We start from the raw sequence: 13,303 nt of genomic DNA, 5'->3' as shown, positions 1-13,303 counted from the left end.
AAGCCTTTGGCCCGTATGAAGCCTTTGGTCTGAGGTTTGTCTTCTTCACGTGAGGTGTCTTGATGACATTCATAGGAAGATTCTCCAGACACCTTTTCGGAACCCAGATTTTCTTCATAGGCGGTCCATTCCTGTAGTTAGTACCAATGTACCTGGCAAACACTTCACCATTCTGATTCTTAAACAGTTTATAGTTTGCATCAAGAGATTCATCAATGATAATGGGGTTAGCACAAGTGAAGCCAGATAGATTGGATGGATCTGTTGAATGTTCCTTTGCATCAACCCACATGGTTTTGGGGTACTGCTCAGGTTTCCAGTAAGAGCCATCATCATTCATATTCCTTACGAACCCAACACCCTCTTTCCTCGGGTTTCGGTTCAGTATCTGCTTTTTGAGGACATCACATAGTGTCTGATGCCCTTTAAGACTTTTGTACACCCTTATTTCAAGCAATGTCTTCAACCTAGCATTCCCATCAGCAATAGCAGTGGTATCCTCAGCAGAGGGGTTAGTTACCACATCAACAGTTGAAGATATTGCAACAGTAGTAGCAGTAGAACATTCAGCAACAGAAGTAGCATTATCACGCTCAATGCATTTAAGACATGGTGGTTCAAATCCTTCCTGAGCGGAACTGATCTGTTTGGTGCAAAGTGACTCGTTTTCCTTTTGAAGATCTTCATGAGCCGCTCTCAATTTCTCAAGATCTTGCTTCCTTTGAAGATAATCATAGGAAAGCTTTTCATGAGTTGTTGAGAGAGTTTCATGACGACTTTCAAGTTCCTGATACTTAACGTGAAGATTTTTTATGTCTTCAATTAAGGATTCAGATCGAGTCATTTCAGCACCTAACAGATCATCGCTTCTGTCTAACAGTTTTTGAATATGTTCCATAGCTTTTTGTTGTTCGGTTGCAATTTTAGCAAGTGTTTTGTAGCTGGGTTTTGAACCACAATCAGAGTCATCGTCACTAGATGTTTGATAGTGAGTAGTGCGTGTGTTTACCTTGGCACCGCGTGCCATGAAGCAGTAGGTAGAAGCGGAGTAGTCCTTGTCATTAGCGTCGGTGTTGGTGATGAAGTCATTTTCTTCAATGTTGAAGATGGACTTGGCAACGTATGCTGTAGCCAGACTTGCGACGCCTGAATCGGACTCCTCCTCAGACTCTACCTCCGCCTCCTTAGAAGCAGACTCCTCCTCTGAATCCATTTCCTTGCCAACAAACGCACGTGCCTTGCCAGATGAGCTCTTCTTGTGTGATGAAGACTTTGAGGAAGACTTGGAAGAAGACTTTGAGTATTTCTTCTTCTTCTTTTCGTCAGAGTCATATTCCTTGCTCTTCTTCTTCTTTTTGTTCTCATTGTCCCACTGTGGACACTCAGAGATGAAGTGGCCAGGTTTCTTGCACTTGTGACATGTTTTCTTCTTGTAGTCGTGAGCAGAAGCTTCATCATTCCTTGAGCTTGATCGGGAAGACTTTCTGAAACCTTTCTTCTTGGTGAATTTTTGGAACTTCTTCACAAGCATAGCAAGTTCCCTTCCAATGTCTTCAGGATCATCCGAACTGCTGTCAGATTCTTCTTCAGATGAGGAGACAGCTTTTGCCTTCAAGGCACGAGTTCGCCCATAGTTTGGACCGTAGATATCTCTTTTCTCAGAAAGCTGAAACTCATGTGTGTTGAGCCTCTCAAGTATGTCAGACGGATCGAGTGTCTTGAAATCAGGACGTTCTTGAATCATCAGGGCTAGGGTGTCAAACGAACTATCAAGTGATCTCAGTAGTGTCTTGACGACTTCATGTTTGGTGATTTCAGTAGCGCCGAGGGCTTGAAGCTCATTTGTGATGTCAGTGAGTCGGTCAAATGTGAGCTGGACATTCTCATTGTCATTTCGCTTGCAGCGGTTGAAGAGGTTGCGAAGGACACTGATTCTCTGATCTCTCTGGGTTGAGATGCCTTCATTGACCTTGGAGAGCCAGTCCCAGACCAGCTTAGATGTTTTCAAAGCACTCACATGGCCATACTGTCCTTTGGTCAGATGACCACAGATGATATTCTTGGCAGTAGAGTCTAGTTGAACGAATTTCTTAACATCAGCAGCAGTGACACCTTCTCCAGCCTTGGGAACGCCGTTCTCGATGACATACCATAGGTCGACGTCAATGGCTTCAAGATGCATGCGCATCTTATTCTTCTAGTAGGGATATTCAGTTCCATCAAAGACGGGGCACACAGCGGAGACTTTAATTATCCCTGCAGTCGACATAGCTAAAACTCTAGGTGGTTAAACCAAGTCACACAGAACAAGGGAGCACCTTGCTCTGATACCAATTGAAAGTGCGTTATATCGACTAGAGGGAGGGGGGGTCAATAGGCAATTTTTATGAAATCTTCAAAACGTGGGAGTTATGAAGACAAACGATAGAAATAAACCTAATACCCTGCAGCGGAAGGTAGACTACACTAGGCAAGCCATAGTCAAGTATTCAATAGAGTGAAAGCACAATGACTAATAGCAACAATGTAGTAAGGATCAGGTAGGAAGATATTGAGAAGCCAGACAGAAAACGCAGTCACTCAGTGAAGACAAAAGATAGTGCAAACATACAATGACTTCACAAGGAGTAACAGTAAGTAAAGGGAAGGGAAGATGAAACCAGTGACTCGTTGAAGACAATGATTTGTTGGACCAGTTCCAGTTGCTGTGAAAACTATACGTCTGGTTAGGGCGGCTAGGTATTTAAACCTTAGGACACACAGTCCCGGACACCCAGTCCTGAACACGCAGCTCAGGACACCCAGTCCTCACCGTATTCCCCTTGAGCTAAGGTCACACAGACCTCGCCCAATCACTCTGGTAAGTCTTCAAGGTAGACTCCCAAACCTTCACAGACTTCCTTCACCGACAATCCACAATGTCTCTTGGATGCTCAGAACGCGACGCCTAACTGGCTGGAGGATGCACAGTCCTCGAGTGTAATAAGTCTTCAAATCACACAGACAAGAAGACTTAAGTGATGCCTAATTCTCTTTGGCTCTGGGTGGTTAGGGCTTTATCCTCGCAAGGAATTCTCTCTCAAAGGCTTCGAGCTGGGTTGCTCTCAAACGACAAAAGTCATACTCTGAATCTGAGCAGCCAACCATTTATGGTTGTAGGGGGTGGGCTATTTATAGCCACTTGGCAACCCGACCTGATTTGTCCGAAATGACCCTGGGTCACTAAGGAACTGACACGTGTTCCAATGGTCAGATTTCAAACTCACACGGCAACTTTACTTGGGCTACAAGCAAAGCTGACTTGTCCGACTCTGGACAAGATTCGCTCTCATAGTCTTCACTCGAAGACATAGGTTTTTGGTTAGGCATCACTTCAGTCATTCTGACTGGTTCTCTTGGACCCCACTTAACAGTACGATGGTTCCTATGACTCAACACAAAAGAAAAAGAACTACGAAAGATCTAAGTCTTCGAGCTCCATAGGCTTCATGTGGTGTCTTCTCTTGTCATAGTCTTCAATGTGAACATCTTCATATACCATCTTTGACTTCAATGTCTTCATACATTTTTAGGGGTCATCTCTGGTAGGAAAACCGAATCAATGAGGGACTTCTACCTGTGTTATCCTGCAATTCTCACAAACACATTAGTCCCTCAACTAGGTTTGTCGTCAATACTCCAAAACCAACTAGGGGTGGCACTAGATGCACTTACAGCCATGCAACGGATGCACTAGAGCTATAAGTATATGAAAGCTCAACAAAAGAAACTAAGTGGGTGTGCATCCAACTTGCTTGCTCACGAAGACCTAGGGCATTTTGAGGAAGCCCATTATTGGAATATACAAGCCAAGTTCTATAAAAAATTCCCACTAGTATATGAAAGTGACAGAATGAGAGACTCTCTATCATGAAGATCATGGTGCTACTTTGAAGCACAAGTGTGGTAAAAGGATAGTAACATTGTCCCTTCTCTCTTTTTCTCTCATTTTTTGGGCCTTCTCTTTTTTTATGGCCTCTTTTTTTTCGTCCGGAGTCTCATCCCGACTTGTGGGGGAATCATAGTCTCCATCATCCTTTCCTCACTTGGGGCAATGCTCTAAAATGATGATCATCACACTTTTTATTTTTCTTACAACTCAACAATTACAACTCAATACTTAGAACAAAATATGACTCTATATGAATGCCTCCGGTGGTGTACCGGGATATGCAATGAATCAAGAGTGACATGTATGAAAGAATTATGAACGGTGGCTTTGCCACAAATACGATGTCAACTACATGATCATGCTAGCAATATGACAATGATGGAGTGTGTCATAATGAACGGAACGGTGGAAAGTTGCATGGCAATATATCTCAGAATGGCTATGGAAATGCCATGATAGGTAGGTATGGTGGCTGTTTTGAGGAAGGTATTTGGTGGGTGTATGATACCGGCGAAAAATGTGCGGTATTAGAGAGACTAGCAATGGTGGAAGGAAGGAAAGTGCGTATAATCCATGGACTCAACATTAGTCATAAAGAACTCATATACTTATTGCAAAAATCTAGAAGTTATCAAAGCAAAGTATTACGCGTATGCTCCTAGGGGGATAGATTGGTAGGAAAAGACCATCGCTCGTCCCCGACCGCCACTCATTAGGAAGACAATCAATAAATAAATCATGCTCCGACTTCATCACATAACGGTTCACCATACGTGCATGCTACGGGAATCACAAACTTCAACATAAGCATTTCTCAAATTCACAACTACTCAACTAGCATGACTCTAATATCACCATCCTCGTATCTCAAAACAATTATCAGGCATCAATTTTTTCTTAGTATTCAACGCACTCAAAAGAAAGTTTTACAAATCTTTAATACCAAGCATATTATTATTAAGCAAATTACCATGCTATTAAGACTCTAAAAATAACCTAAGTGAAGCATGAGAGATCAATAGTTTCTATAAAACAAATCCACCACCGTGCTCTAAAAGATATAAGTGAAGCACTAGAGCAAAATTATATAACTCAAAAGATATAAGTGAAGCACATAGAGTATTCTATCAAATTCCAAATCATGTATGGCTCTCTCAAAAGGTGTGTACAGGAAGGATGATTGTGGTAGACTAACAAGCAAAGACTCAAATCATAAAAGATGCTCCAAGCAAAACACATATCATGTGGTGAATAAAAATATAGCTCCAAGTAAAGTTACCGATAGAAGTAGATGAAAGAGGGGATGCCTTCCAGGGCATCCCCAAGCTTTGGATTTTAGGTGTCCTTAGATTATATTGGGGGTGCCATGGGCATCCCCAAGCTTAGGCTCTTGCCACTCCTTGTTCCATAATCCATCAAATCTTTACCCAAAACTTGAAAACTTCACAACACAAAACTTAAAGTAGAAAATCTCGTGAGCTCCGTTAGCGAAAGAAAACAAAAGACCACTTCAAGGTACTGTGATGAACTCATTCTTTATTTTTATGGGTGTTATACCTACTGTATTTCAAACTCTCTATGGATTATAAACTATTTTACTAGCCATAGATTCATCAAAATAAGCAAACAACACACGAAAAACAGAATCTGTCAAAAACAGAACAGTCTGTAGTAATCTGTATCTAGAGCAAGATCTGGAACCCCAAAAATTTCTAAAATAAATTGATGGACGTGAGGAATTTATCTATTAATCATCTGCAAAAAGAATTAACTAAATAGCACTCTCCAAATAAAAATGACAGCAGTTCTCGTGAGCGCTAAAGTTTCTGTTTTTTTACAGCAAGTTCAACAAGACTTTCCCCAAGTCTTCCCAACGGTTCTACTTGGCACAAACACTAATTAAACACAAAAAATACAACCAAAACAGAGGCTAAATAACTTATTTATTACTAAACAGGAGCAAAAGGTAAGGAATAAAAATAAAATTGGGTTGCCTTCCAACAAGCGCTATCGTTTAACGCCCCTAGCTAGGCATAACAAGCAAGAATAGATCTAGGTATTGCCATAATAGTAAGATAAATTATTAAAACTCATTTCATATTCTCTACGTTCGGCAGCAAGTTTTCTTTGAGGCAAGCAAAAGTAATCAAAAGGACTAAATTTAACGGGACAAAAGTCCCCAAGATCAACCTTGGGAGGTATAGGTTCCTCCTTTGGTCCTTCATAATGCACAACCAATTTATCATTATAAGCATTCTTTTGACAGAACTTTGTGAGCCTATATTCAAGAGAATATCCTAGTTCATTATTTCGAATAGCCAAATCATCATTAAGTTCAGAAATTCTATCAATTAAAACATTGGTAGGAACCTTTTTTCTAAGATTTTCATTGAAAGCAACATAGTCTAGAGATTGAAAACGCATTATTTCTTGTTGATCAAAGAGGATAGCCTCTATGGGAGGATGGCAAGCGTCCACCCTATAATGTCCAAAGATTTTTTGGCTTCTTTTATTATGAATCTAAAATCATGAGCCAAAAATATAGTAGCGGCACGCTTAACAGAAGAATGCTCAATATTAGAAAATTCCAGAAAAATCCTTTGTATGGAAGGATGCATGTGCATGAATTGTCTTTCAAGTTCAACTACAAGCATGGCAATAGCGTCCACAAGACTACTAGTTCTGTGAAGGATAGAACTACCCATAGAAGGTAAAGCACCGGCACAGGTAAAGAAATCTTGAATAACTCCTTTTCCAATAATATTACCACTACCAACACGGAATTTTTTTGTATGAAAGATGGTAGGTTCTTTAGCAGGAGCTTCAGAATTTTTCATGATATTATTATTGTCCATAACGACAATAATTTCCCCAATTTCAGACATAGAGGCAGAAGGTAAAGGACTTGACATAACGACAAGCAAACAAACTAACACACAAGCAAACAAAAAACAAACGGGCAAAAGAGGCAAATAGAGAGAGAGAGGGAGGATAGAGAGAGAGAGAGGGAGAATAAAACGGCAAGGGTGAATTGGGGGGAGAGGAAAATGAGAGGCAAATGGAAAATAATGTAATGCGGGAGATAGGGATTGTGATGGGTACTTGGTATGTTGACTTTTGCGCAGACTCCCCGGCAACGGCGCCAGAAATTCTTCTTGCTACCTCTTGAGCACTGCGTTGGATTTCCCCGAAGAGGAAGGGATGGTGCAACAAAGTAGCGTAAGTATTTCCCTCAGTTTTTGAGAACCAAGGTATCAATCCAGTAGGAGGCTACGCACGAGTCCCTCGTACCTACACAAAAACAACAGCTCAACGCAACCAGCGCGCTTAGGGGTTGTCAATCCCTTCACGGTCACTTACGAAAGTGAGATCTGATAGTGATGATAAATAATATTTTTCGTATTTTTGGTATAGAGATGCAAAGTAAAAAGTAAAAGCAAAGTAAAAGAAAAGCAATAATAAAGTGATGGAGATTGATATGATGAGAAAGAGACCCGGGGGCCATAGGTTTCACTAGTGGCTTCTCTCAAGAGCATAAGTATTCTAAGGTGGGTGAACAAATTACTGTTGAGCAATTGACAGAATTGAGCATAGTTATGAGAATATCTAGGTATGATCATGTATATAGGCATCACGTCCGAGACAAGTAGACCGAAACGATTCTGCATCTACTACTATTACTCCACTCATCGACCGCTATCCAGCATGCATCTAGAGTATTAAGTTAAAAACAGAGTAATGCCTTAAGCAAGATGACATGAAGTAGAGGGATAGTTTCATGCAATATGATAAAAACCCCATCTTGTTATCCTCGATGGCAACGATACAATACGTGCCTTGCTGCCCCTTCTGTCACTGGGAAAGGACACCGCAAGATCGAACCCAAAGCTAAGCACTTCTCCCATGGCAAGAACAACCAATATAGTAGGCCAAACCAAACTGATAATTCGAAGAGAGACTTGCAAAGATAACCAATCATACATAAAAGAATTCAGAGAAGATTCAAATATTATTCATAGATAGACTTGATCATAAACCCACAATTCATCGGTCTCAACAAACACACCGCAAAAATAAGATTACATCGAATAGATCTCCACGAGAGAGGGGGAGAACATTGTATTGAGATCCAAAAAGAGAGAAGAAGCCATCTAGCTACTAGCTATGGACCCGTAGGTCTGAAGTAAACTGCTCACACTTCATCGGAGGGGCTTGGATGATGATGTAGAAGCCCTCCGTGATCGATGCCCCCTCCGGCAGAGCTCCGGAACAGGCCCCAAGATGGGATCTCGTGGATACAGAAAGTTGCGGCGGTGGAATTAGGTTTTTGGCTCCGTATCTGATCGTTTGGGGGTACGTGGATATATATAGGAGGAAGAAGTACGTCGGTGGAGCTTCGAGGGACCCACGGCGCAGGGGGGCGTGCCCTCCACCCTCGTGACCGCCTCATGGCTTTCTTGACGGAGGGTCCAAGTCTCCTGGATCTTATCTGATGAGAAAATCACGTTTCCAAAGGTTTCATTCCGTTTGGACTCCGTTTGATATTCCTTTTCTTCGAAACCCTAAAACAGGCAAAAAACAGCAATTCTGGGCTGGGCCTCCGGTTAATAGGTTAGTCCCAAAAATACTATAAAAGTGGATAATAAAGCCCAATAATGTCCAAAACAGTAGATAATATAGCATGGAGCAATAAAAAATTATAGATACGTTGGAGACGTATCACACACCTAAGAGCATCTACAACCGGACCCCTCAAATCCGCTTCATACGCCCGATCGCTGTTCGGTCATGAGTTTTTGACCCAGACGGCCCCCTCAAATGCCCGGGCTGACCGACACTCCCCATATCCAGCCCAAATATGGGTTGGATATGAGGGCGCCTGATGTCTACTACACAACCTTCTTCTTGTAGACGTTGTTGGGCCTCCAAGTGCAGAGGTTTGTAGGACAGTACTACCTCCGTCTCGGTGAATAAGTCATTCGCGTAGTTCTAGGTCGATGATTTAACTATCAAAATATGTATTATATATGACAAAAAATATATATTCAGAAACTACATCCGTGTAGAAATCTAGTTATATACTTTTCATGACATATAACACATATTTAATTACTCAAATCGATGACCTAGAACTACGCGAATGACTTATTCACCTAGACGGAGGTAGTAGCAAATTTCCCTCAAGTTGATGACCTAAGGTTTATCAATCCGTGGGAGACGTAGGATGAAGATGGTCTCTCTCAAACAGCCCTGCAACCAAATAAGAAAGAGTCTCTTGTGTCCCCAACACACCCAATACAATGGTAAATTGTATAGGTGCACTAGTTCGGCGAAGAGATGGTGATACAAGTGCAATATGGATGGTAGATAAAGGTTTTTGTAATCTGAAAATATAAAAACAGCAAGGTAACTAATGATAAAAGTGAGCACAAACGGTATTGCAATGCTAGGAAACAAGGCCTAGGATTCATACTTTCACTAGTGCAAGTTCTCTCAACAATAATAACATAACTGGATCATATAACTATCCCTCAACATGCAACAAAGAGTCACTCCAAAGTCACTAATAGCGGAGAAAAAACAAAGAGATTATGGTAGGGTATGAAACCACCTCAAAGTTATCCTTTCTGATCGATCTATCATAGAGTTCATACTAGAATAACACCTTAAGACACAAATCAACCAAAACCCTAATGTCACCTAGATACTCCAGTGTCACCTCAAGTACACATGGGTATGATTATATGATATGCATCACACAATCTCAGATTCATCTATTCAACCAACACAAAGAACTTCAAAGAGTGCCCCAAAGTTTCTACCGGAGAGTCAAGACAAAAATGTGTGCCAACCCCTATGCATAAGTTCACGAGGTCACAGAACTCACAAGTTGATCACCAAAACATACATCAAGTGGATCACGTGATATCCCATTGTTACCATAGATAAGCACATGCAAGACATACATCAAGTGTTCTCAAATCCTTAAAGACTCAATCCGATAAGATAACTTCAAAGGGAAAACTCAATTCATCACAAGAGAGTAGAGGGGGAGAAACATCATAAGATCCAAATATAATAGCAAAGCTCGTGATACATCAAGATCGTGCCGACTCAAGAACACGAGAGAGAGAAAGATCAAACACATAGCTACTGGTACATACCCTCAGCCCCGAGGGAGAACTACTCCTTCCTCGTCATGGAGAGCGCCGTGATGATGAAGATGGCCACCGGAGAGGGATTCCCCCCTCTGGCAGGGTGCCGAAACGGGTCCAGATTGGTTTTCGGTGGCTACAGAGGTTTCTGGCGGCGGAACTCCCGATCTATTCTGCTCCCCGATGGTTTTAGGGTATATGGACATATATAGGCGAAAGAAGTCGGTCAGGGGAGCCACGAGGGTGGGGGGCGCGCCTAGGGGGGCACGCGCGCCTCCCTGCCTCGTGGCCACCTCAAAGCTTCCCTAACATCTACTCCAAGTCTCCTAGATTGCTTCCGTTCCAAAAATAACTCTCCTGAAGGTTTCATTCTGTTTGGACTTCGTTTGATATTCCTTTTCTTCGAAACACTGAAATAGGCAAGAAAACAACAATTTGGGCTAGGCCTCCGGTTAATAGGTTAGTCGTAAAAATAATATAGAAGTGTATAATAAAGCCCATAAACATCCAAAATAGATAATATAATAGCATGTGACAATAAAAATTATAGATACGTTGGAGACGTATCAGCGCCTGGCCACGCCCGCCACGTCTGACCCAGCCCACCTGACCCCACATAAATTCCTCCCCATCCGCTCGCCGGACCAAATCCTAGCCACTTCACTCCCCTTCCCTCCACTGCCCCTCCATCACCCAAGCTCGTCTCCAACTCCTTTCGGCCTTCTCCAGCATGGCGGGAAGCGGATCCGAGTCCTTGACCTCCAGATCCGTCGACCCCGAGCTCATCCCGCGCTGCCCCGAGGAGGAGATGGCCATCCACGTGCGCTCCGCCGCGCCCGGGAGGAGGCCTGTGGATAGCTACGCTCGGACTCCATCTGTTAGGAATCCATTGCGTCCGCCCAAATGGGGCATGGATCCGGCGCTAGGCCGGCCATAGCTGCCTCGCCAAAGGCCGTGCGGTCCATCTGGCGTTTGAACACGCTGGCAGACGCGCAACCCCTCTGGTGGCGCGCCGAGCATCGGGACGCACCATGGGCCTCGTCCGACGAGGCCATGGCATGGGGTGCTTGCCATGCAAGGCACCGGGCGCGGGAGGCGGCGGCAGCCCTCACGACATCGGACGTAGACGAGCCGGAGTCGCATTCTCCGGCGCCCCATATGGCGCATCAGTCTGGGCGCCGCAACCGCATCATGGTGGACGTCGGCGGCTCGTCCCCGAACGGATCCATCATCGATATGACGTCCACCGCCACCATTCGGGTCCCGGTCTCCGACGAGGAAGATTAGGGCAATGGGAGACGGCGGGGCCTCGAGTCCCGTGAGCCAGCTCATGTCCCATGCCTTACCCTACCTTGCCGGAGATCGGCCCAACACTCTGAGGAGCGCAACCGATCGCCAGACATGGCCAGGGCCTAGCCGGGCGAGCGGGGAGCGGAACCGGACGAGCTCCGCGTAGATTAGGTTTCATGTTGCATGTAATAACATGGATTTGAGGTTTCTAATTTGAGGTTTCCGGATGTGAAATGCGTTTTTTGAGGATGACCGGTCACTATCCGTGGACGCGCTCGGGCGCGTCCATGTGCATTTGATGGGTCGGATTTGCCAAGTCCTGCTATAGATGCTCTATGCATCTTCCATAAAAAACATTTTTATTTTATTTCCTAGTATTTTTTTTCAAATCTGCTGTTCACCGCGGGAGCAGGTGAGCTCGGGAGCCAAATAGCCACACTCATAGTTGTTGGGTTACTATGACATTTAGGCCAAATTATACAGCGTTGTATGCTTTTTGTAAAACTTCTGCCTATCTCTACTCCTAATGGAGCAGTTGGAAGGATTGTGTTCTGTTTTTTTTGTCCCCCACTTTTTCCCTTTTTGTTTTGACTGATTTTTTCGTCTCCCCTCCCACCACCACACCAGTTTATTTTCACCTCAACTCTCACACACCAAATTTTTTTGAATGAATCAAGACTTTCCATGTTGATACAAGTTATTTAGTAATGTATTTATTTGAAAGAATCAATCACGATCAATCTCTAAAAATCAAATATAAATTAATTAATCTTACCATAAATTAATATTTTTATAGTCCTAATGCAGTCTTCCCTCACATCCCACTGCTACTTCTTAAGCTTGTGTTGGTTTTTCCCTTGAAGAGGAAAGAGTGATGCAGCAAAGTAGAATAAGTATTTCCCTAGTTTTGAGAACCAAGGTATCAATCCAGTAGGAGACAACGAACAAGTCACCGAATACCTGCACAAACAAACAACAACTTGCACCCAACGCGATAAAGGGGTTGCCAATCCCTTCACGGTTACATGCAAAAGTGATCTCTGATAGAGATAGATAATCGGTAAAGTAAATATTTTTGGTTTATAGACCGGAAAGTAAAAGATTGCAAATGAAGTAAACCGGAAACTAATATGATGGAAGGTAGAAGATTATATGATGTAAAATAGACCAGGGGCCATAGGTTTCACTAGAGGCTTCTCTCAAGATAGGGAATATTACGGTGGGTGAACAAATTACTGCCGAGCAATTGATAGAAAAGCGCAAAGTTATGACGATATCTAAGGGAATGATCATGAATATAGGTATCACGTCCATGTCAAGTAGACCGACTCCTACCTGCATCTACTACTATTACTCCACACATCGACCGACTCCTGCCTACATCTAGAATATTAAGTTCATGAAGAACAGAGTAACACATTAAGTAAGATGACATGATGTAAAGGAATAAACTCAAGCAATATGATGTAAACCTGGTCTTTTATCCTCGATGGCAACAATACAATACGTGCCTTGCTGCCCCGAGTTGTTGGGGAATGTAGTAATTCAAAAAAATTCCTATGATCACACAAGATCTAACTAGGAGATGCATAGCAACGAGACGGGAGAGTGTGCACGTAACCTCGTAGACCGAAAGCAGAAGCATTTAGTAACACGGTTGATGTAGTCTAATGTCTTCACAATCCAACCGATCCAAGTACCGAACGTACATCCTCTCCGTGTTTAGCACACATTCAACACGATGACATCCTGCGAGATCTTGATCCAGTTGAGGACGAGGGAGAGTTTCGTCAGCATGACGGTGTGGCGACGGTGATGATGAAGTTACCGGCGCAGGGCTTCACCTAAGCACTACGACGATATGACTGAGGTGTTCAACTATGGAGGGGGGCACCGCACATGGCTAAGAGATTGTCTGTTGTGCTTT

This window comes from Triticum dicoccoides, chromosome 7A (genome assembly GCF_002162155.2).
Source record: "Triticum dicoccoides isolate Atlit2015 ecotype Zavitan chromosome 7A, WEW_v2.0, whole genome shotgun sequence".
Lineage (NCBI taxonomy): Eukaryota > Viridiplantae > Streptophyta > Magnoliopsida > Poales > Poaceae > Triticum > Triticum dicoccoides.
The sequence above is the reverse complement of the archived record's forward strand: the minus strand, read 5'-3'. Positions refer to the sequence as shown.